This window comes from Aquarana catesbeiana, linkage group LG12, assembly GCF_042186555.1.
Source record: "Aquarana catesbeiana isolate 2022-GZ linkage group LG12, ASM4218655v1, whole genome shotgun sequence".
NCBI lineage: Eukaryota > Metazoa > Chordata > Amphibia > Anura > Ranidae > Aquarana > Aquarana catesbeiana.
Window position 1 is genome coordinate 94,905,635 of NC_133335.1, and position 17,520 is coordinate 94,923,154.

Consider the following 17,520-nt stretch of genomic DNA (forward strand, 5'->3'; position numbering starts at 1 on the left):
TTCCCTCCCACTGCTTGTAAATACAGTCTAGAGGCTAATTAGCCACTAGGATTGCTTTTACATGAAAGCTGACCGCTGGCTGAAAAGAATGATACCAAGATGATACCTAAACCTGCAGGCATCATTCTGGTATAACCACTCAAGGTCCAGCAACATACCAGTGTGTTGCTGGTCCTTGTTGGGCATATATTGTAAACTTTTTTTCCATGCAGCCTATGGGCTGAACGAAAAAAGATATTGATCGGTGGGTATGCCCACTATTAGAATACCTCCCTTCATCCACCCACTTCTAATGATGGGCATACATGCACCGTTTATATATGCCGAAGCATGGGGGCATCCTCCCGCAAAAGGCAGGAGCAAATCGCTCCTCCACCCACTGCTGCCCCCACGCTTCGGTATATATGCTGAAGTATGTAACTGTGGTGGTGAAATCACCTCCGACAGCGCTGGAGTCACGGCTTTATGTATCAAGGGAGCAAACGCTGTTGCTGTCAAGATAAATAAATCCGCGCTGCAACTGAATGGCGTACCTGCTAAGCAAATGATGGTTAACAAAAAACAAAGTAACATTACAGTATAACAGTAATACTTACCATACCTGCAAAGCAAATACAAAAAAAAAAAACATAGTAAAAAATAAAACATTTAATGCAACCTGTGCCTACCTAAAATATATATATGCCGAAGCATGGGGGCATCCTCCCACAAAAGGCAGGAGCAAATCGCTCCTCCACCCACTGCTGCCCCCACGCTTCGGCATATATGCTGAAGTATGTAACTGTGGTGGTGAAATCCCCTCCGACAGCGCTGGAGTCACGGCTTTATGTATCGTGGGAGCAAACGCTGTTGCTGTCAAGATAAATAAATCTGCGCTGCAGCTGAATGACGTACCTGAAAACAAAAAAATGGTTAAAACACAGTAAACTATAAAAAAATTACATACCTGAAAAGCAAACATGATAAAACATAACAATAAAACATTGCAGAATAGAATACAGTAAAAAAGAGCAGAACAATAGAGAGAAAATAGAGAGAGAGAGAACAATAAAGCGACAACTATTTTTGTTTTTTTTATTTTATATTTTTTTTGTGTATTTTTTTTTTTTTTTTTACTTTTTTTTTTTTTTACATTTTTTTTATAACTGTAACTTTTAAAACTGTAACGGTTCCAGGTTTGGGTCTCTCAAAATGCGATGGCATCTTGGGAGACCCTGTGAAAGTGTGTCCTAGTCTGTGCAGTGCTGTACCCTACGCTAAAACTCAACTAGTGTATGGTAGCGTTCAAAACATTCACCAATGCAAAACCAGGATTGCCAGGACAGGAGGGACAATAATACCGGGTGTCACGCCTAAATCCGCACTTTGTGCAGACACGACATTTTCTTTGGGGGGCTCGTTGGGTAGGGGTACTCTGGAGGACATAAGGAAAATGCCTCTCATGCAGCCAGCCTACTGCATTTGGTTGGGGAAGGTGAGGTGGAGCACCGTCTGGAAACAGAAGGGCTCTGATGATCTCTTCCTGGAATTTAAGGAAGGATCCAATTCCGTCCTGAAGCTCTGTATAGCACATGAGCGTTCAGCAAAGCCAATTGAAATAAGTATACAGACACTTTTTTGTACCAGCTTCTGGCCTTACGGGCAATTAGGTACGGCGCCAACAACTGGTCATTGAGGTCCACCCCTCCCATATTAAGGTTATATTCGTGGACACAGAGGGGTTTCTCCACAACACCAGTCGCCGTAGTAATTTGGGCCGTCGTGTCTGCATGAAGGGAGGTGAGAACGAAAACATTCTTCTTATCCCTCCACTTCATAGCGAGCAAGTTATTATACTTCAAGCAGGCTCTCTCCCCCAGCCTAAGACGGGAATCTACAAGCCGCTGGGGAAAGCCCTGGCGATTAGGTGACTAAAAAGTGGCACGCTCGTATAATAATTGTTCACGTACAAGTGGTACCCCTTTCCGAATAAGGGTGACACCAAGTCCCACACTATCTTGCCAGCGCTTCCTATGTAGTCAGGGCAGTTTGTCGGCTCTACGTGACTATCTTTGCCCTCGTAAACCATAAAACTACATGTATAGCCTGTGGCCCTGTCACAGAGCTTATACATCTTGACCCCGTATCTTGCTGGGAAGGTACTGTTTGAATGACAAGCGGCCAGAAAATGTAATCAGGGACTCATCAACGCAGACAACTTGATGGGGAGTAAACAAGTCTGCAAAACGCTGGTTGAAGTGGTTTACGAGGGGCCGAATTTTGTAGAGCCGATCGTATGCAGGGTCTCCACGAGGACGACAGAGTTCATTGTCGTTGAAGTGCATAAACCGCAAAATCTGCTCATATCATGCCCTGGCCATGGAAGCAGAGAACACGGGCATATGGTGAATTGGGTCAGTGGACCAATATGACCGCAACTCACTCTTTTTGGTTATGCCCATATTGAGGGAAAGGCCCAGAAAGATCTTAAATTCGGAGACCGTAATTGGTCTCCAATCTCTGGCAAGGGGGGACTGGTGAATAGTGGCGATGTGTTGACCAGCGTATAAATTGCTTTGGTCAACAATAGATCTATAGAGATCTTCGGTGAAAAACAGTGAATAAAAATCCAGTGGCGTAAAATCAACTGTTTCCACCTGAATTCCGGGTTGGCCAGTGAATAGGGGCAATATGGGTGCTGCAGAAGTGGTGGGTACCCAATTCGGATTGGCGAATGCAGCAGGAAGGGCACTATGGGCACGACGGGCCTGTGTTCGTCTTCTTGGTGGCAGCGGGACACTACTAGTGCTTGCCACCTCACCAGCTTGAACTGCACTTATGGGACTCGCCATGTCACTACATGATACTGCAGTGCTGGATGTACGACCAGGGTGTACTAGGCCGCTGGTGCTTGCCAGTTCACCAGAAGGAATAGCGGCGCTAGTACTTCTCTGCTCCATACGAGGGACCTGCGGTTCTTGCACTTCAAGGACAGAAGAAGTTCGGGGTCTGGTACGCCTGACCCTAGCAGGGACCACAACTCCGTCGTCAGAGCTATCTGTCATGGAGCCGCTGTCCTCTACAGGATCGTATTCTGAGCCTGAACTTGACAGATGAGTGACTTCCTCTTCACTATCTGTCATGCTCAGAAACGTGTAGGCCACTTCACTAGTGTACCTTCGATTTGCCATTTTGGGCTCTAAATTTAGGGGTACACTAGTGAGACTCACAGGCAAAAAAGCTCCTGGCTGTCAGTGACTGTATCAAAACGCTACCAAAAAACTGTTAGCGATCGCAGGGATCAGGCCTGACTCTGCGAACGCTGCAGTTATGTGTGCTTAGTGTTTTGTAAGTGAGTTATCAATCGATACTGCACTTGGGTGGGCTGGGACGTGGGGCAAACCGCAGGTGCTAGCAGGTATCTGGGCTGATCTCGCTAACACTGCGTTTTTTTGGGGGACCCTAAACTGCTGAGGAGTATAGATCTGATCGGATCAGATATCGATCCGTTCAGATACTATAGCACTAAGGGAGGTGTATGCTGCGTGCGTGGGTGTTAGCGGTACTGGCGCTAACCTCACACTGCCTGGGGTGACACAGACATTATCTGACCCTAAAAACTTAACTTATATCACCGCCGGGCAGTTAGGGGGTTAAACCTTTATAAGGTAATAAATGGCGGGTGCCCTAAAACTATAATAAACTATAATAAACAAACCAACTAACCAGTGTCACCCGTAACAATTATATGGTGATCACTGGTGAAAGGGTTAACTAGGGGGCAATCAAGGGGTTAAAACCTTTAGTAGGTAGTATATGGGGGTCCCTGTCGCTATAAAACACTGACGGCGAACCTATATACTTACCTCCCTAACTAGCGTCACCTGTGTCACTAATACAGCGATCAGAAAAAGGATCGCTTAATGACACTGGCGACGGGGGGTGATCACGGGGTTAAAACTTTATTAGGGGGGTTAGGGGGGTACCCTGGACCTAAAGGGGGGTACCCTAGACATAAAGGGGGCTAACCTAACTGCCCTAACACTTATAACTGTCACAAACTGACACCAATGCAAAAAAAAAAAACTGCTATTGGTGTCAGTGTGACAGGGGGTACAGGGGGGTGATCACGGGGTGACTGGGGGGTGACAGGGGGGTGACAAGTGTGCCTGCGTGTTCTACTGTTAGTGTAGTGTTGGTGCAAACTTACTTGGATGTCTTCTCTCCTCGGCACCGGAAAGAAAAGACCGGCTCGAGGAGAGTGACATCACTTCCTCCGCTTCTGTTTACATTCACAGAAGCCGAGGAAGCCCGTCATTGGCCAGGAGCGATCGCGAGGGGGGAGCCATGAATGAGTGGCCTCCCCCTCACCTTTGATCGACCCTGACCTGAATCCGACCGCCGCTGGCACCGGGGGGGGTCCGATTGGACCCCCCACCCGCGGGCAGGCAAGGACGTACAGGTAAGCCCTTTTGCCTGCCCGTGCCGCTCTGAGGACATATATAGTCATGCGGCGGTCGGCAACAGGTTAAGGTTGTCAATAGATGAGCCTCTCCAAACTCAGCAGTGCCCAAATATGCATAAAATGGGAGAGCAACTGAGTATGTGCAGAGCAGGGTGAAACAGTGTATTACTGGATTTTCAAGTGTATGGACACTTATTTGTAATGTTTTACATAACTATACATGCAAAACAGGCCAACCTGAAGAGATCTAGCAAGACTTACTTTTCTGACGAAAGTTGCACTTGAAATAAGAGATTTTACAGCATGGCATAGCAGAGTTTTCAGAAGAATTTGATCTTTATGAAGGATCTACAAAGTTTTGGGATTATTTGTTTTTTTGTCAGTGACATGGTAGCATAAAAACACAGTGGAAGTGGTCATTCTAAATGTGTAAACTTTTTGTCAGAGGTGGGATTTGAACCCACGCCTCGATTTGGAGACCAGAACACCCACACAACGTGAAGAAACATTTTTTGAGTCTGGCGCCTTAGACCACTCGGCCATCCTGACAAGACTTCTTGATACTTTTGGTTGCCTCTAGAAATATCATCTACTCGTGGTACTCTGTTGATCTATTACCACTGTCAAGGAGCTGTATTAACACTCTGCACCTAGGCCCTTTTGCAAATGCACTTCATAAAGCATGACCTTGGCACCAAGTCAAACTTTTCAGATCCTTTCTACCAAATCTGCTTGAGCAAAGCAAGTAGAAGAAGATGTCCCAGGTGATCTTCAAGTGTTTGGCTGATCCGCACACTACAAACAAACATGATGGCACTGTGGCAGACTGCATGGCCTAATGGATAAGGCGTCTGACTTCAGATCAGAAGATTGAGGGTTCGAGTCCCTTCGTGGGCATTTTCTATGCTGCTTTCCAGTTCCTTGGACCTTTACTTGCAAATTCTTGCTCCTTTTAAATTAAATCGCAACTTTACCCATAACAACTTGCTTCTTGCTAAAGGCTGCTATTTTGCTGAAGCCCAGAGCCCCAAACAGCAGTAAATCATAAAGTGGAGCTAAACCAATTGATTTAACAGTTTCAAAAAACTGTTAGAATCCTGAAATCCCCGGATTGATAACTGTCACATTTGCTTGTGTTCTCAACCAAACTGTCAAACCATCAAATGGCTGGTGTCATAAGTGATCACATGTGCAGCACCATGGCCGTTGCAGTTTAAACAGAAGCAGCTTCATTGGCTGTAAAGGATAGGAGGGTTTCATTGAGCTTTAAGGCTGTCAATAGATGCGTCTCCAAATTCAGCAGTGCCCAAATATGCGTAAAATGGGAGAGCAACTGAGTATGTGCAGAGCAGGGTGAAACAGTGTATTACTGGATTTTCAAGTGTATGGACACTTATTTGTAATGTTTTACATAACTATACATGCAAAACAGGCCAATGTGAAGAGATCTAGCAAGACTTACTTTTTTTACTAAAGTTGCACGTGAAATAAGAGATTTTACAGCATGGCCTAGCAGAGTTTTCAGAAGAATTTGATCTTTATGAAGGATCTGCAAAGTTTTGGGATTATTTGTTTTTGTTTTCTTGTCAGTGACATGGTAGCATGAAAACACGGTGGATGTGGTCATTCTATTTCAAGCTAAATGTGTAAACTTTTTGTCAGAAGTGGGATTTGAACCCCCGCCTCCATTTGGAGACCAGAACACCCACACAATGTGAAGAAACATTTCTTGAGTCTGGCACCTTAGACCACTCGGCCATCCTGAAAAAACGCTTTGAAACTTTCGCCTTCCTCTAGAAATATCATCTACTCTTAGTACTCTGTTGATCTATTACCACTGTCAAGGAGCTGTATTAACACTCTGCACCTAGGCCCTTTTGCAAATGCACTTCATAAAGCATGACCTTGGCACCAAGTCAAACTTTTCAGATCCTTTCTACCAAATCTGCTTGAGCAAAGCAAGTAGAAGAAGATGTCCCAGGTGATCTTCAAGTGTTTGGCTGATCCGCACACTACAAACAAAAATGATGGCACTGTGGCAGACTGCATGGCCTAATGGATAAGGCGTCTGACTTCGGATCAGAAGATTGAGGGTTCGAGTCCCATCGTGGTCATTTTCTATGCTGCTGTCCAGTTCCTGTGACCTTTACTTGCACATTCTTGCTCCTTTTAAATTAAATCGCAACTTTACCCATAACAACTTGCTTCTTGCTAAAGGCTGCTATTTTGCTGAAGCCCAGAGCCCCCAAACAGCAGTAAATCATAAAGTGGAGCTAAACCAATTGATTTAACAGTTTCTAAAAACAGTTAGAATCCTGAAATCCCCGGATTGATAACTGTCACATTTGCTTGTGTTCTCAACCAAACTGTCAAACCATCAAATGGCTGGTGTCATAACTGATCACATGTGCAGCACCATGGCCGTTGCAGTTTAAACAGAAGCAGCTTCATTGGCTGTAAAGGATAGGAGGGTTTAATTGAGCTTTAAGGCTGTCAATAGATGAGCCTCTCCAAACTCAGCAGTGCCCAAATATGCGTAAAATGGGAGAGCAACTGAGTATGTGCAGAGCAGGGTGAAACAGTGTATTACTGGATTTTCAAGTGTATGGACTCTTATTTGTAATTTTTTACATAACTTTACATGCAAAACAAGCCAATGTGAAGAGATCTAGCAAGACTTACTTTTCTGACTAAAGTTGCACTTGAAATAAGAGATTTTACAGCATGGCCTAGCAGAGTTTTCAGAAGAATTTGATCTTTATGAAGGATCTGCAAAGTTTTGGGATTATTTGTTTTTGTTTTTTTGTCAGTGACATGGTAGCATGAAAACACAGTGGAAGTGGTCATTCTAGTTCAAGCTAAATGTATAAACTTACTGTCAGAAGTGGGATTTGAACCCACGCCTCCATTTGGAGACCAGAACACCCACACAATGTGAAGAAACATTTCTTGAGTCTGGTGCCTTAGATCACTCAGCCATCCTGACAAGATGTTTCAATGCTTTTGGTTGCCTCTAGAAATATCATCTACTCGTGGTACTCTGTTGATCTATTACCACTGTCAAGGAGCTGTATTAACACTCTTCCCCCATACCCTTTTGCAAATGCACTTCATAAAGCATGACCTTGGCACCAAGTCAAACTTTTCAGATCCTTTCTACCAAATCTGCTTGAGCAAAGCAAGTAGAAAAAGATGTCTCAGGTGATCTTCAAGTGTTTGGCTGATCCGCACACTACAAACAAAAATGGGAGCCCTGTGGCAGATTGCGTGGCCTAATGGATAAGGCGTCTGACTTCGGATCAGAAGATTGAGGATTTGAGTCCCTTCATGGTTGTTTTCTATGCTGCTTTCCAGTTCCTGTGACCTTTACTTGCAAATTCTTGCTCCTTTTAAATAAAATCGCAACTTTACCCATAACAACTTGCTTCTTGCTAAAGGCTGCTGAGTCTGGGTGGCTCGGCGTCCCTCTAGCTGAGGTGCTTTCACCGAGCGGCTCCCAGATTGCGCTCTGACCCCTGGTCGCTCCCCCCTCTCTGGAACACCGAGGTCTGCGGGCCCTTCCTCCGCTACCCCACCCAGGTGTTCGGTCTTGAAGGTCGGCTGCGGTGGGTGGAAGCGGTGGGAGCGGCGTGCCCGTGAATGGGTTCATAGTGACAGGCAGCGGCCGCTGTCTGGGGCCCGATCGGGGATGCCGTGCTTCCCCCAGCATATGACGACAATTGCAGGCTGAGGAGAGAAGAGGTGAAGAGGCAGGATCCAACACGGAGCGGGCCTGGCAGGGATGGACTGACAGGATTTGAGGAAGAAGTCCTACAGATGAAACAAGGGAAGCACATTCATTGACAGGTGAAAAGCCCCAGGAGTCTCACAGGTGAAGCGTAACCACTGCACAGTCGGGTAAGACGTTGTTTTTTTTTTTCCACCTGGAAAGGAGGGTAAGTGGCCTGCTGGAATAATATAAATCTTATGGACACTTCCACACAGGGGATTGTGATGTATTTTTATTGCTGTCAATAATCCTTTAAAATGCAAGTATAAAAGCCACAGAAAGCAGCGTCTTGCTGAGTCTGAACTGTTATATTGGGAATGTGATAGAGCTCTCTATGTGGGCGGCTGGAGGTGAGCAAGTTCTAGAGGCGGCGGAGCAATAGTGGTGAGACCCTCCCGACTGGATGGCCACGGGGAGAATAGGAGCCTATAGCTCTAGGGTAGAAACTTAGATACTGTTTATATAGTGACATTTTTTCTACCCTGCATCAACGAGACCCCCTTCCCCTCCTAAACCACTTACACAAACGAACATAAGTGCTCCTAGTAGGGAGACACAGGGCGCCCAGGGTAGAGGGGTTAAGGGGCGAACTGCACTATTTACCGGGGGAACCTGGTCCTGCTATTTTTTCATCCTCTCTAGCGGGGTAAAAAGGAAATGAGAGGCAAATCAGCAAGAGGGGCCACGGCGAATCCGCCTAGAGTAAGCGCTAGTCCAGGAGCCATCAGGAAATATATGGTGAATGAGCCCAGTAAAGTTAGCCCTGACAACGCAACAGGGACTAAAAATAAAACACCAGAACACCCAGTTAAAGTTGGGACTAGAAGCCAGGTGGCAGACATCGAAACAAGACCCCCCAGTGGTGAAATAGAGGCAGAAGTGCTAATGGCACCCCAACAGGAAAAACATCTCCCCACTAAAGGGGAAATCGCAGAGATGTTCGCGAAACTGGAGGCCTCAATCAAAGAGGAGATTAGCACTGTGCACGAGAATATGAGCCATCTTTTAAAAAAAGTGGAGGAAGTTGAAAACACAATGGACAAACAAGAGGTAGAAATCAAAAACCTGATAACTCAAATGGAAGCACTGCGGATTGAACAGAGAACTACAAGGTATAGAATGCAAGACCAAGAGAATCGCAGTAGAAGAAAGAACCTTCCGATTAGAGGCCTCCTGGAAACGCAAGGAGAAAAAGAGAATCTGCAGGACAAAATGGAGGTAATATTCAAGGATCTGAGAAAACCGAGTGATTATAGCAATAAATTAAAAGTGGACAGAGTGCATAGGATTAGAAAACCAGCGGAAATTAGAGAAGACATCCCGCGTGATGTCATTGTGCGATTCCACAATTATCAAGATAAAGAAGAGATCAGTTCCAATTTGAGGAAAAACATGCGGGTAAAATATGGAGGAATAAGCCTGCAAATTTTTCAAGACCTGTCAGCAGAGACACTTAATAGGAGAAGAATTCTGAAACCATTACTTGCGACCCTAATAACACATGAGGTGCAATACTCCTGGGGCTTCTCTGCCTGCCTAATTGGTCGCAAAGAGGGCCGGTCGGCCACGCTGAGATTCCCGGAAGAAACACAACAATTCTGTCAACGCCTAGGAATTCCTCTAGTAGAGATCCCAGGTTGGTGGGAAAAAATCGCCAACCAGGAACCTACAGGGAAATCAACTACCTGGAAACCAATAATCTCTGTAAAAGAGTATAGGGGCCAAAAAGAGCAGAAGCCTTAACAAGGACAAAAAAAGGACTTAAAACAAAAAAATCAAAAAAGAGAAAAAGAGAGGAGGGGCTCAGCTGTGTCCGCTGTATGCTGGTTGGGGCGGGGGAGGGGTGGTGGGGGGGGATTCCGGGGGGTGTGGGCGGGAGGGATGACCGGGCCAGGTAAATCTTATCACCCAGAGTCGGTTTCCGGGTCTGACTAGCTCCCTTACCGAGCTCAACCTCAGGGGGTAAACCGGGGGGCGAGGTGGAGTTGGAGAGCCACGGTTTATTTTTTGTTGTTAGGCCCAATAGGGGCCAGTTGTTCCCCCAAAAGCACGGGGATGGGGAAGGAGGGAGGGGGGGCGGGGGGGTTTGGAGGGGTAGGGGAGGGGGGGCGAGGAGGGGTGGGGGGATGAGGGAGGGGGTGGGAAAGGGGGGAGCCCTATGGTTAATTGGGTTACGAGTCTGTTACACAAAAAAGAGGGTCCAACCTATGTAAAAGTACCAGGAGCCTGTTTTTCAGAAGGGAGAAAACAAACAAGAGTGAGTGATGATACCTAATCTAAAAGTTATTTCTTACAACGTAAGGGGACTGAATGCTTGTGTAAAACGTGCAAATATTCTAGGGGAGTTGAAGTTCCTGAAGGCTGGGGTCGCAATGCTCCAAGAGACTCACTTAAGTACCAACAAGAACCAAAAAATCTTTTCTAGGGATTTCCCAGTTTGGTATTATAGTGACTCACCAATTAGGGGAGCAAGGGGAGTGGCCATAGGGTTTGCCAGGGAGATTAGATTCGAACTTGAGGAGAGATTATCGGACCCTGAGGGTCGGTACCTCTTCCTGAAAGGCAAAATCAATGGTCTGAAATACTCCCTGGCAAACATCTATGGGCCAAATAAAAATACATATAGAAAAGTAATGAGTATACTGACTAAATTTGAAGAATTTAAGACGAGGAGGGCTATAGTTGCAGGGGATTTGTTTAGACCCCGAGAGGGATTGTACGTCGCATGGCAGGGGGAGGGGAGGAATATGGGTGGGGAAACTCAAAAAGAAACTGCACCAACTTCAACTGGTGGATGTATGGAGGATCCAGCAAGGAGACATAAGGGATTACACCTACTACTCCCCCGTGCATGCGACATACTCGAGACTTGACTTTTTCTTGGTAGAGCATAGGTTGCTAGAAGAGGTCACAGAAGCAGCTATAGGTAATATGACATTCTCGGACCATGCACCCGTGAGCCTACATTTAAAACTAGGTGAAAGTGACTTACAGGGCTCGGGATGGAGACTGAGCGAAGATCTGTTAAATGACAAAGACATCTTAAAGAGAATTAAGGAAGAGCTGGAGTGGTTTTTTAAAATTAATACCCCCAGGGAGGTAAACGAGGCCACAATCTGGGAAGCCCACAAAGCCTACATCAGGGGTATACTTATGATGGTAGGGGGGAAAAAAAACAAGAGATTGAAAAATGAAAGGTTAGCCCTTATTAGAGAGATCCAGGAACTAGAGCAACAACATAAAGTATCAGGTGGAAGGGAGGTATGGATAAACCTACTGAAAAGAAGAGAAGAGTTGAGGGCCTCTCTAGAACAGGAAACACGTAAAACCTATAACATGGTCAAGAAAGAGAGATACATCTTCGGTAACAAACCAGGCAGGCTTCTGGCAAGGGCCCTGAAAAAAAAGAAAACGAGCAATTACATCGAAAAAATTAGGACCAAGTCGGGGGGAAATTAAACATAAAACACGGGACATAGCGAAAGCTTTTCAAGAGTTCTATGGGGCATTGTATGCAATTAACGCAGATAACTCCCAGGAAGCGGATAATCGTAAACGAGAGGCAAATAAAACATTCTTGAAAGAGGCAAACTTAACAAAAATTACGGAAGAAGACAGTGATATGTTAGATGCCCCAGTGACCCTACAGGAACTAAGGAGGGCCACCCAGGACATCCCAAATGGGAAAAGCCCAGGGCCTGATGGACTGACCGCCCTTTACTATAAAAAATTACAGGAACCATTGCTCCGTATATTGTGCTCTTACATCAATGGGATTGGGGAAGGTTGGGAGATGAGAAAGGAAGCACTTGAAGCGAGGATTGCTGTCATAGGGAAGGAGGGAAAGGATAGCACCTTGTGCTCAAGTTACAGACCCATATCCCTCTTGAATGTCGATACGAAGATCTTTGCAAAGATTCTCGCCGACAGATTGAAAAAGATAGTGAAGGAGGTGGTCCACCCCGACCAAGTGGGCTTCATACCTGTGAGGGAAGGAAGAGATAATAGCATTAAAACACTAATGGTGACCCAGATAATGAAGGAAAGGGGAGCCCCAGGACTACTCCTGTCAATGGATGCTGAAAAATCATTTGACAGGGTAGACTGGGGCTTCATGTGGAATACCCTGGAAGAATTTGGCATAGGCAATAAAATGATAGGAAGGATAAAGGCCCCTGTATACCTCCCCCACCGCTAGAGTCAAAATAAATGGTACCCTGTCTGACCCCATTTTGTTGCAAAATGGTACCAGGCAGGGGTGCCCGCTGTCCCCGCTGCTTTTTGTGCTGACACTGGAGCCGTTGTTGGCTAGGATAAGACTCAGCCCAGACATCAGTGGGGTCAAAATTGGGGAAGAAGAATTCAAATTAGCCGCCTTTGCCGATGACGTCCTATTGTATGTCACGCGCCCGAGGATCTCCCTTCCCAACCTACTCGAGATGGTTAGGAATTACGGTAGACTATCAAATTTTCAAGTAAATGCAACCAAGTCGGAAATACTGGAAGTCATAGAGGATAACGTCAGGGACAAAGCCTACCAAAAGTGTCTTCCATTCAAATGGGGGATAAAAGAACTTAACTACCTAGGAGTCAAAATATCAGCAGCAAAAGAGACACTGTTCCAAGCCAACTACATGACCCTCCTCAATGAGATCGGAGCCGAGTTGAATAGATTTCCTCGGAACCGACTATCATGGGGAGGTAGGATAAATCTACTTAAAATGTCAGTTCTCCCCAAAGTCACATACAAAATCCAAATGCTCCCAATTGCAATACCACTGAGTTTTCTGAATAAATTACACACACTGTTTCTAAGGTTTATATGGAGGGGGAAGAAACCACGAATTAAGTATGCACAATTAGCAAATGTTAAGAAGAGGGGGGCTGGGGGGCATCAGATATTAAAAAATATTATACTGTAATAGTTCTATCACGTATTGGGTGAATAATAATAAAGATAAGCAATGGGTGAAAATAGAGAATATAACGAGTGGGGTTGATCTAGGTAAAAATGTATGGATACCACCACAATACAGAAAGTTGTGCACGAAAACAATGGACATCACCAAACACGTTTTAAACACATGGGATAAAATACACACTAGGGAGAAGTGGGGATACAATTCACCACTAGTCCCGTTAAAAGACACAGATTACTTCCCGCCAGGGAGGGAAGAATTGTCTGGGAGATGGATTTTATGTGAAGAAGCCCAACTCAAATATATCACTAGCCTGGGGACACTATGCTCCTACCAGGAACTAAAAGCTAAAGATAATTGATTTGTTATGGATAACTGGAAATACAGGCAGATGAAACATTTTGTTGAATCCCTCCCGCAGCCAATAAGGTCAATAGAAGACCTTCGCCCCCTTGAAAAAGTATGTATCAAGAAAAGTAGGAGGGGAGGAATGTCTAGGATTTATAGAATACTGATTAGAATGGGAGAGGTGGAGCGTCCAGGATTTTTCACGAAATGGGAGGAGGAATTAGGCAAAAAGATCAGTGAAAAGGAGGCTGGGACGTGGCTAAACAAAAAAAAAAAGAAGATTGAGGGTTCGAGTCCCTTCGTGGTCGTTTTCTATGCTGCTTTCCAGTTCCTGGGACCTTTACTTGCAAATTCTTGCTCCTTTTAAATTAAATCGCAGTAGAAGAAGATGTCCCAGGTGATCTTCAAGTGTTTGGCTGATCCGCCCACCACAAACAAAAATGGTGGCCTAATGGATAAGGCGTTTGACTTCGGATCAGAAGATTGAGGGTTCGAGTCACTGTGTGGTTGTCTTCTATGCTGCTTTCCAGTTCCTGTGACCTTTACTTGCGCTTCTAAAATTAAATCGCAACTTTACCCATAACAACTTACTTCTTGTTTAAAGTGCAGTTTAAACAGAAGCAGCTTCATTGACTGTAAAGGATAGGAGGGTTTAATTGAGCTTTAAGGCTGTCAATAGATGAGCCTCCCCAAACTCAGCAGTGCCCAAATATGCGTAAAATGGGAGAGCAACTGAGTATGCGCAGAGCAGGGTGAAACAGTGTATTACTGGATTTTCAAGTGTATGGACACTTATTTGTAATGTTTTACATAACTATACATGCAAAACAGGCCAATGTGAAGAGATCTAGCAAGACTTACTTTTCTGACTAAAGTTGCACGTGAAATAAGAGATTTTACAGCATGGCCTAGCAGAGTTTTCAGAAGAATTTGATCTTTATGAAGGATCTGCAAAGTTTTGGGATTATTTGTTTTTGTTTTTTTGTCAGTGACATGGTAGCATGAAAACACAGTGGAAGTGGTCATTCTAGTTCAAGCTAAATGTGTAAACTTTTTGTCAGAAGTATAATTTGAACCCATGCCTCCATATGGAGAACAGAACACCCACACAATGTGAAGAAACATTTCTTAAGTCTGGCGCCTTAGACCACTCAGCCATCCTGACAAAACACTTGGATATTTTCGGTTTCCTCTAGAATTATCATCTACTCGTGGTACTCTGTTGATCTATTACCACTGTCAAGGAGCTGTATTAACACTCTGCACCTAGGCCCTTTTGCAAATGCACTTCATAAAGCATGACCTTGGCACCAAGTCAAACTTTTCAGATCCTTTCTACCAAATCTGCTTGAGCAAAGCAAGTAGAAGAAGATGTCCCAGGTGATCTTCAAGTGTTTGGCTGATTCGCACACCACAAACAAAAATGGTGGCCCTGCGGCAGACTGCGTGGCCTAATTGATAAGGCGTCTGACTTCGGATCAGAAGATTGAGGGCTCGAGTCCCTTCGTGGTCGTTTTCTATGCTGCTTTCCAGTTCCTGTGACCTTTACTTGCAAATTCTTGCTCCTTTTAAATTAAATCGCAACTTTACCCATAACAACTTGCTTCTTGCTAAAGGCTGCTATTTTGCTGAAGCCCAGAGCCCCCAAACAGCAGTAAATCATAAAGTGGAGCTAAACCAATTGATTTAACAGTTTCAAAAAACAGTTAGAATCCTGAAATCCCGGGATTGATAACTGTCACATTTGCTGGTGTTCTCAACCAAACTGTCAAACCATCAAATGGCTGGTGTCATAACTGATCACATGTGCAGCACCATGGCCGTTGCAGTTTAAACAGAAGCAGCTTCATTGGCTGTAAAGGATAGGAGGGTTTAATTGAGCTTTAAGGCTGTCAATAGATGAGCCTCCCCAAACTCAGCAGTGCCCAAATATGCGTAAAATGGGAGAGCAACTGAGTATGGGCAGAGAAGGGTGAAACAGTGAATTACTGGATTTTCAAGTGTATGGACACTTATTTGTAATGTTTTACATAACTATACATGCAAAACAGGCCAATGTGAAGAGATCTAGCAAGACTTACTTTTCTGACTAAAGTTGCACGTGAAATAAGAGATTTTACAGCATGGCCTAGCAGAGTTTTCAGAAGAATTTGATCTTTATGAAGGATCTGCAAAGTTTTGGGATTCTTTGTTTTTGTTTTCTTGTCAGTGACATGGTAGCATGAAAACACAGTGGAAGTGGTCATTCTAGTTCAAGCTAAATGTGTAAACTTTTTGTCAGAAGTGGGATTTGAACCCACACCTCCGTTTGGAGATCAGAACACCCACACAATGTGAAGAAACATTTCTTGAGGCTGGCGCCTTGGACCACTCAGCCATCCTGACAAGACGTTTTGGTGATTTCGGTTGCCTCTAGAAATATCATCTACTCTTAGTACTCTGTTGATCTATTACCACTGTCAAGGAGCTGTATTAACACTCTGCACCTAGGCCCTTTTGCAAATGCACTTCATAAAGCATGACCTTGGCACCAAGTCAAACTTTTCAGATCCTTTCTACCAAATCTACTTGAGCAAAGCAAGTAGAAGAAGATGTCCCAGGTGATCTTCAAGTGTTTGGCTGATTCGCACACCACAAACAAAAATGGTGGCCCTGCAGCAGACTGCGTGGCCTAATGGATAAGGCATCTGACTTTGGATCAGAAGATTGAGGGTTCGAGTCCCTTCGTGGTCGTTTTCTATGCTGCTTTCCAGTTCCTGTGACCTTTCCTTGCAAATTCTTGCTCCTTTTAAATTAAATCGCAACTTTACCCATAACAACTTGCTTCTTGCTAAAGGCTGCTATTTTTCTGAAGCCCAGAGCCCCCAAACAGCAGTAAATCATAAAGTGGAGCTAAACCAATTGATTTAACAGTTTCAAAAAACAGTTAGAAACCTGAAATCCCGGGATTGATAACTGTCACATTTGCTTGTGTTCTCAACCAAACTGTCAAACCATCAAATGGCTGGTGTCATAACTGATCACATGTGCAGCACCATGGCCGTTGCAGTTTAAACAGAAGCAGCTTCATTGGCTGTAAAGGATAGGAGGGTTTAATTGAGCTTTAAGCCTGTCAATAGATGAGCCTCCCCAAACTCAGCAGTGCCCAAATATGCGTAAAATGGGAGAGCAACTGAGTATGTGCAGAGCAGGGTGAAACAGTGTATTACTGGATTTTCAAGTGTATGGACACCTATTTGTAATGTTTTACATAACTATACATGCAAAACAGGCCAATGTGAAGAGATCTAGCAAGACTTACTTTTCTGACTAAAGTTGCACGTGAAATAAGAGATTTTACAGCATGGCCTAGCAGAGTTTTCAGAAGAATTTGATCTTTATGAAGGATCTGCAAAGTTTTGGGATTCTTTGTTTTTGTTTTCTTGTCAGTGACATGGTAGCATGAAAACACAGTGGAAGTGGTCATTCTAGTTCAAGCTAAATGTGTAAACTTTCTGTCAGAAATGGGATTTGAACCCATGCCTCCATTTGGAGACCAGAACACCCACACAATGTGAAGAAACATTTCTTGAGTTTTTCGCCTTAGACCACTCGGCCATCCTGACAAAACATTTTGATACTTTTGGTTGCCTCTAGATATATCATCTACTCGTGGTACTCTGTTGATCTATTACCACTGTCAAGGAGCTGTATTAACACTCTGCACCTAGGCCCTTTTGCAAATGCACTTCATAAAGCATGACCTTGGCACCAAGTCAAACTTTTCAGATCCTTTCTACCAAATCTGCTTGAGCAAAGCAAGTAGAAGAAGATGTCCCAGGTGATCTTCAAGTGTTTGGCTGATCCGCACACGACAAACAAAAATGGTGGCCCTGTTGTAGACTGCATGGCCTAATGGATAAGGTGTCTGACTTCGGATCAGGAGATTGGGGGTTTGAGTCCCTTTGTGGTCGTTTTCTATGCTGCTTTCCAGTTCCTGTGACCTTTCCTTGCAAATTCTTGCTCCTTTTAAATTAAATCGCAACTTTACCCATAACAAC

At 44.5% G+C, this 17,520-nt stretch overlaps 4 non-coding genes across 4 annotated transcripts; 2 read left to right on the plus strand and 2 right to left on the minus strand.

The window, feature by feature from the left end:
- Nucleotides 1-4,883: 4,883 nt before the first annotated feature.
- On the minus strand, nt 4,884-4,993 carry TRNAL-CAA (transfer RNA leucine (anticodon CAA)). Its single transcript has 2 exons — nt 4,956-4,993; nt 4,884-4,929 (listed from the first exon to the last, which is right to left on the minus strand). It is a non-coding gene; the product is annotated as a tRNA-Leu (tRNA).
- A 2,327-nt stretch (nt 4,994-7,320) lies between these two features.
- Nucleotides 7,321-7,430, minus strand: TRNAL-CAA (transfer RNA leucine (anticodon CAA)). The gene is made up of 2 exons: nt 7,393-7,430; nt 7,321-7,366 (listed from the first exon to the last, which is right to left on the minus strand). It is a non-coding gene; the product is annotated as a tRNA-Leu (tRNA).
- Nucleotides 7,431-14,920: 7,490 nt separating this feature from the next.
- Nucleotides 14,921-14,993, plus strand: TRNAR-UCG (transfer RNA arginine (anticodon UCG)). The gene has a single exon. It is a non-coding gene; the product is annotated as a tRNA-Arg (tRNA).
- Nucleotides 14,994-16,140: 1,147 nt separating this feature from the next.
- Nucleotides 16,141-16,213, plus strand: TRNAQ-UUG (transfer RNA glutamine (anticodon UUG)). The gene has a single exon. It is a non-coding gene; the product is annotated as a tRNA-Gln (tRNA).
- The last annotated feature ends 1,307 nt before the right edge of the window (nt 16,214-17,520 follow it).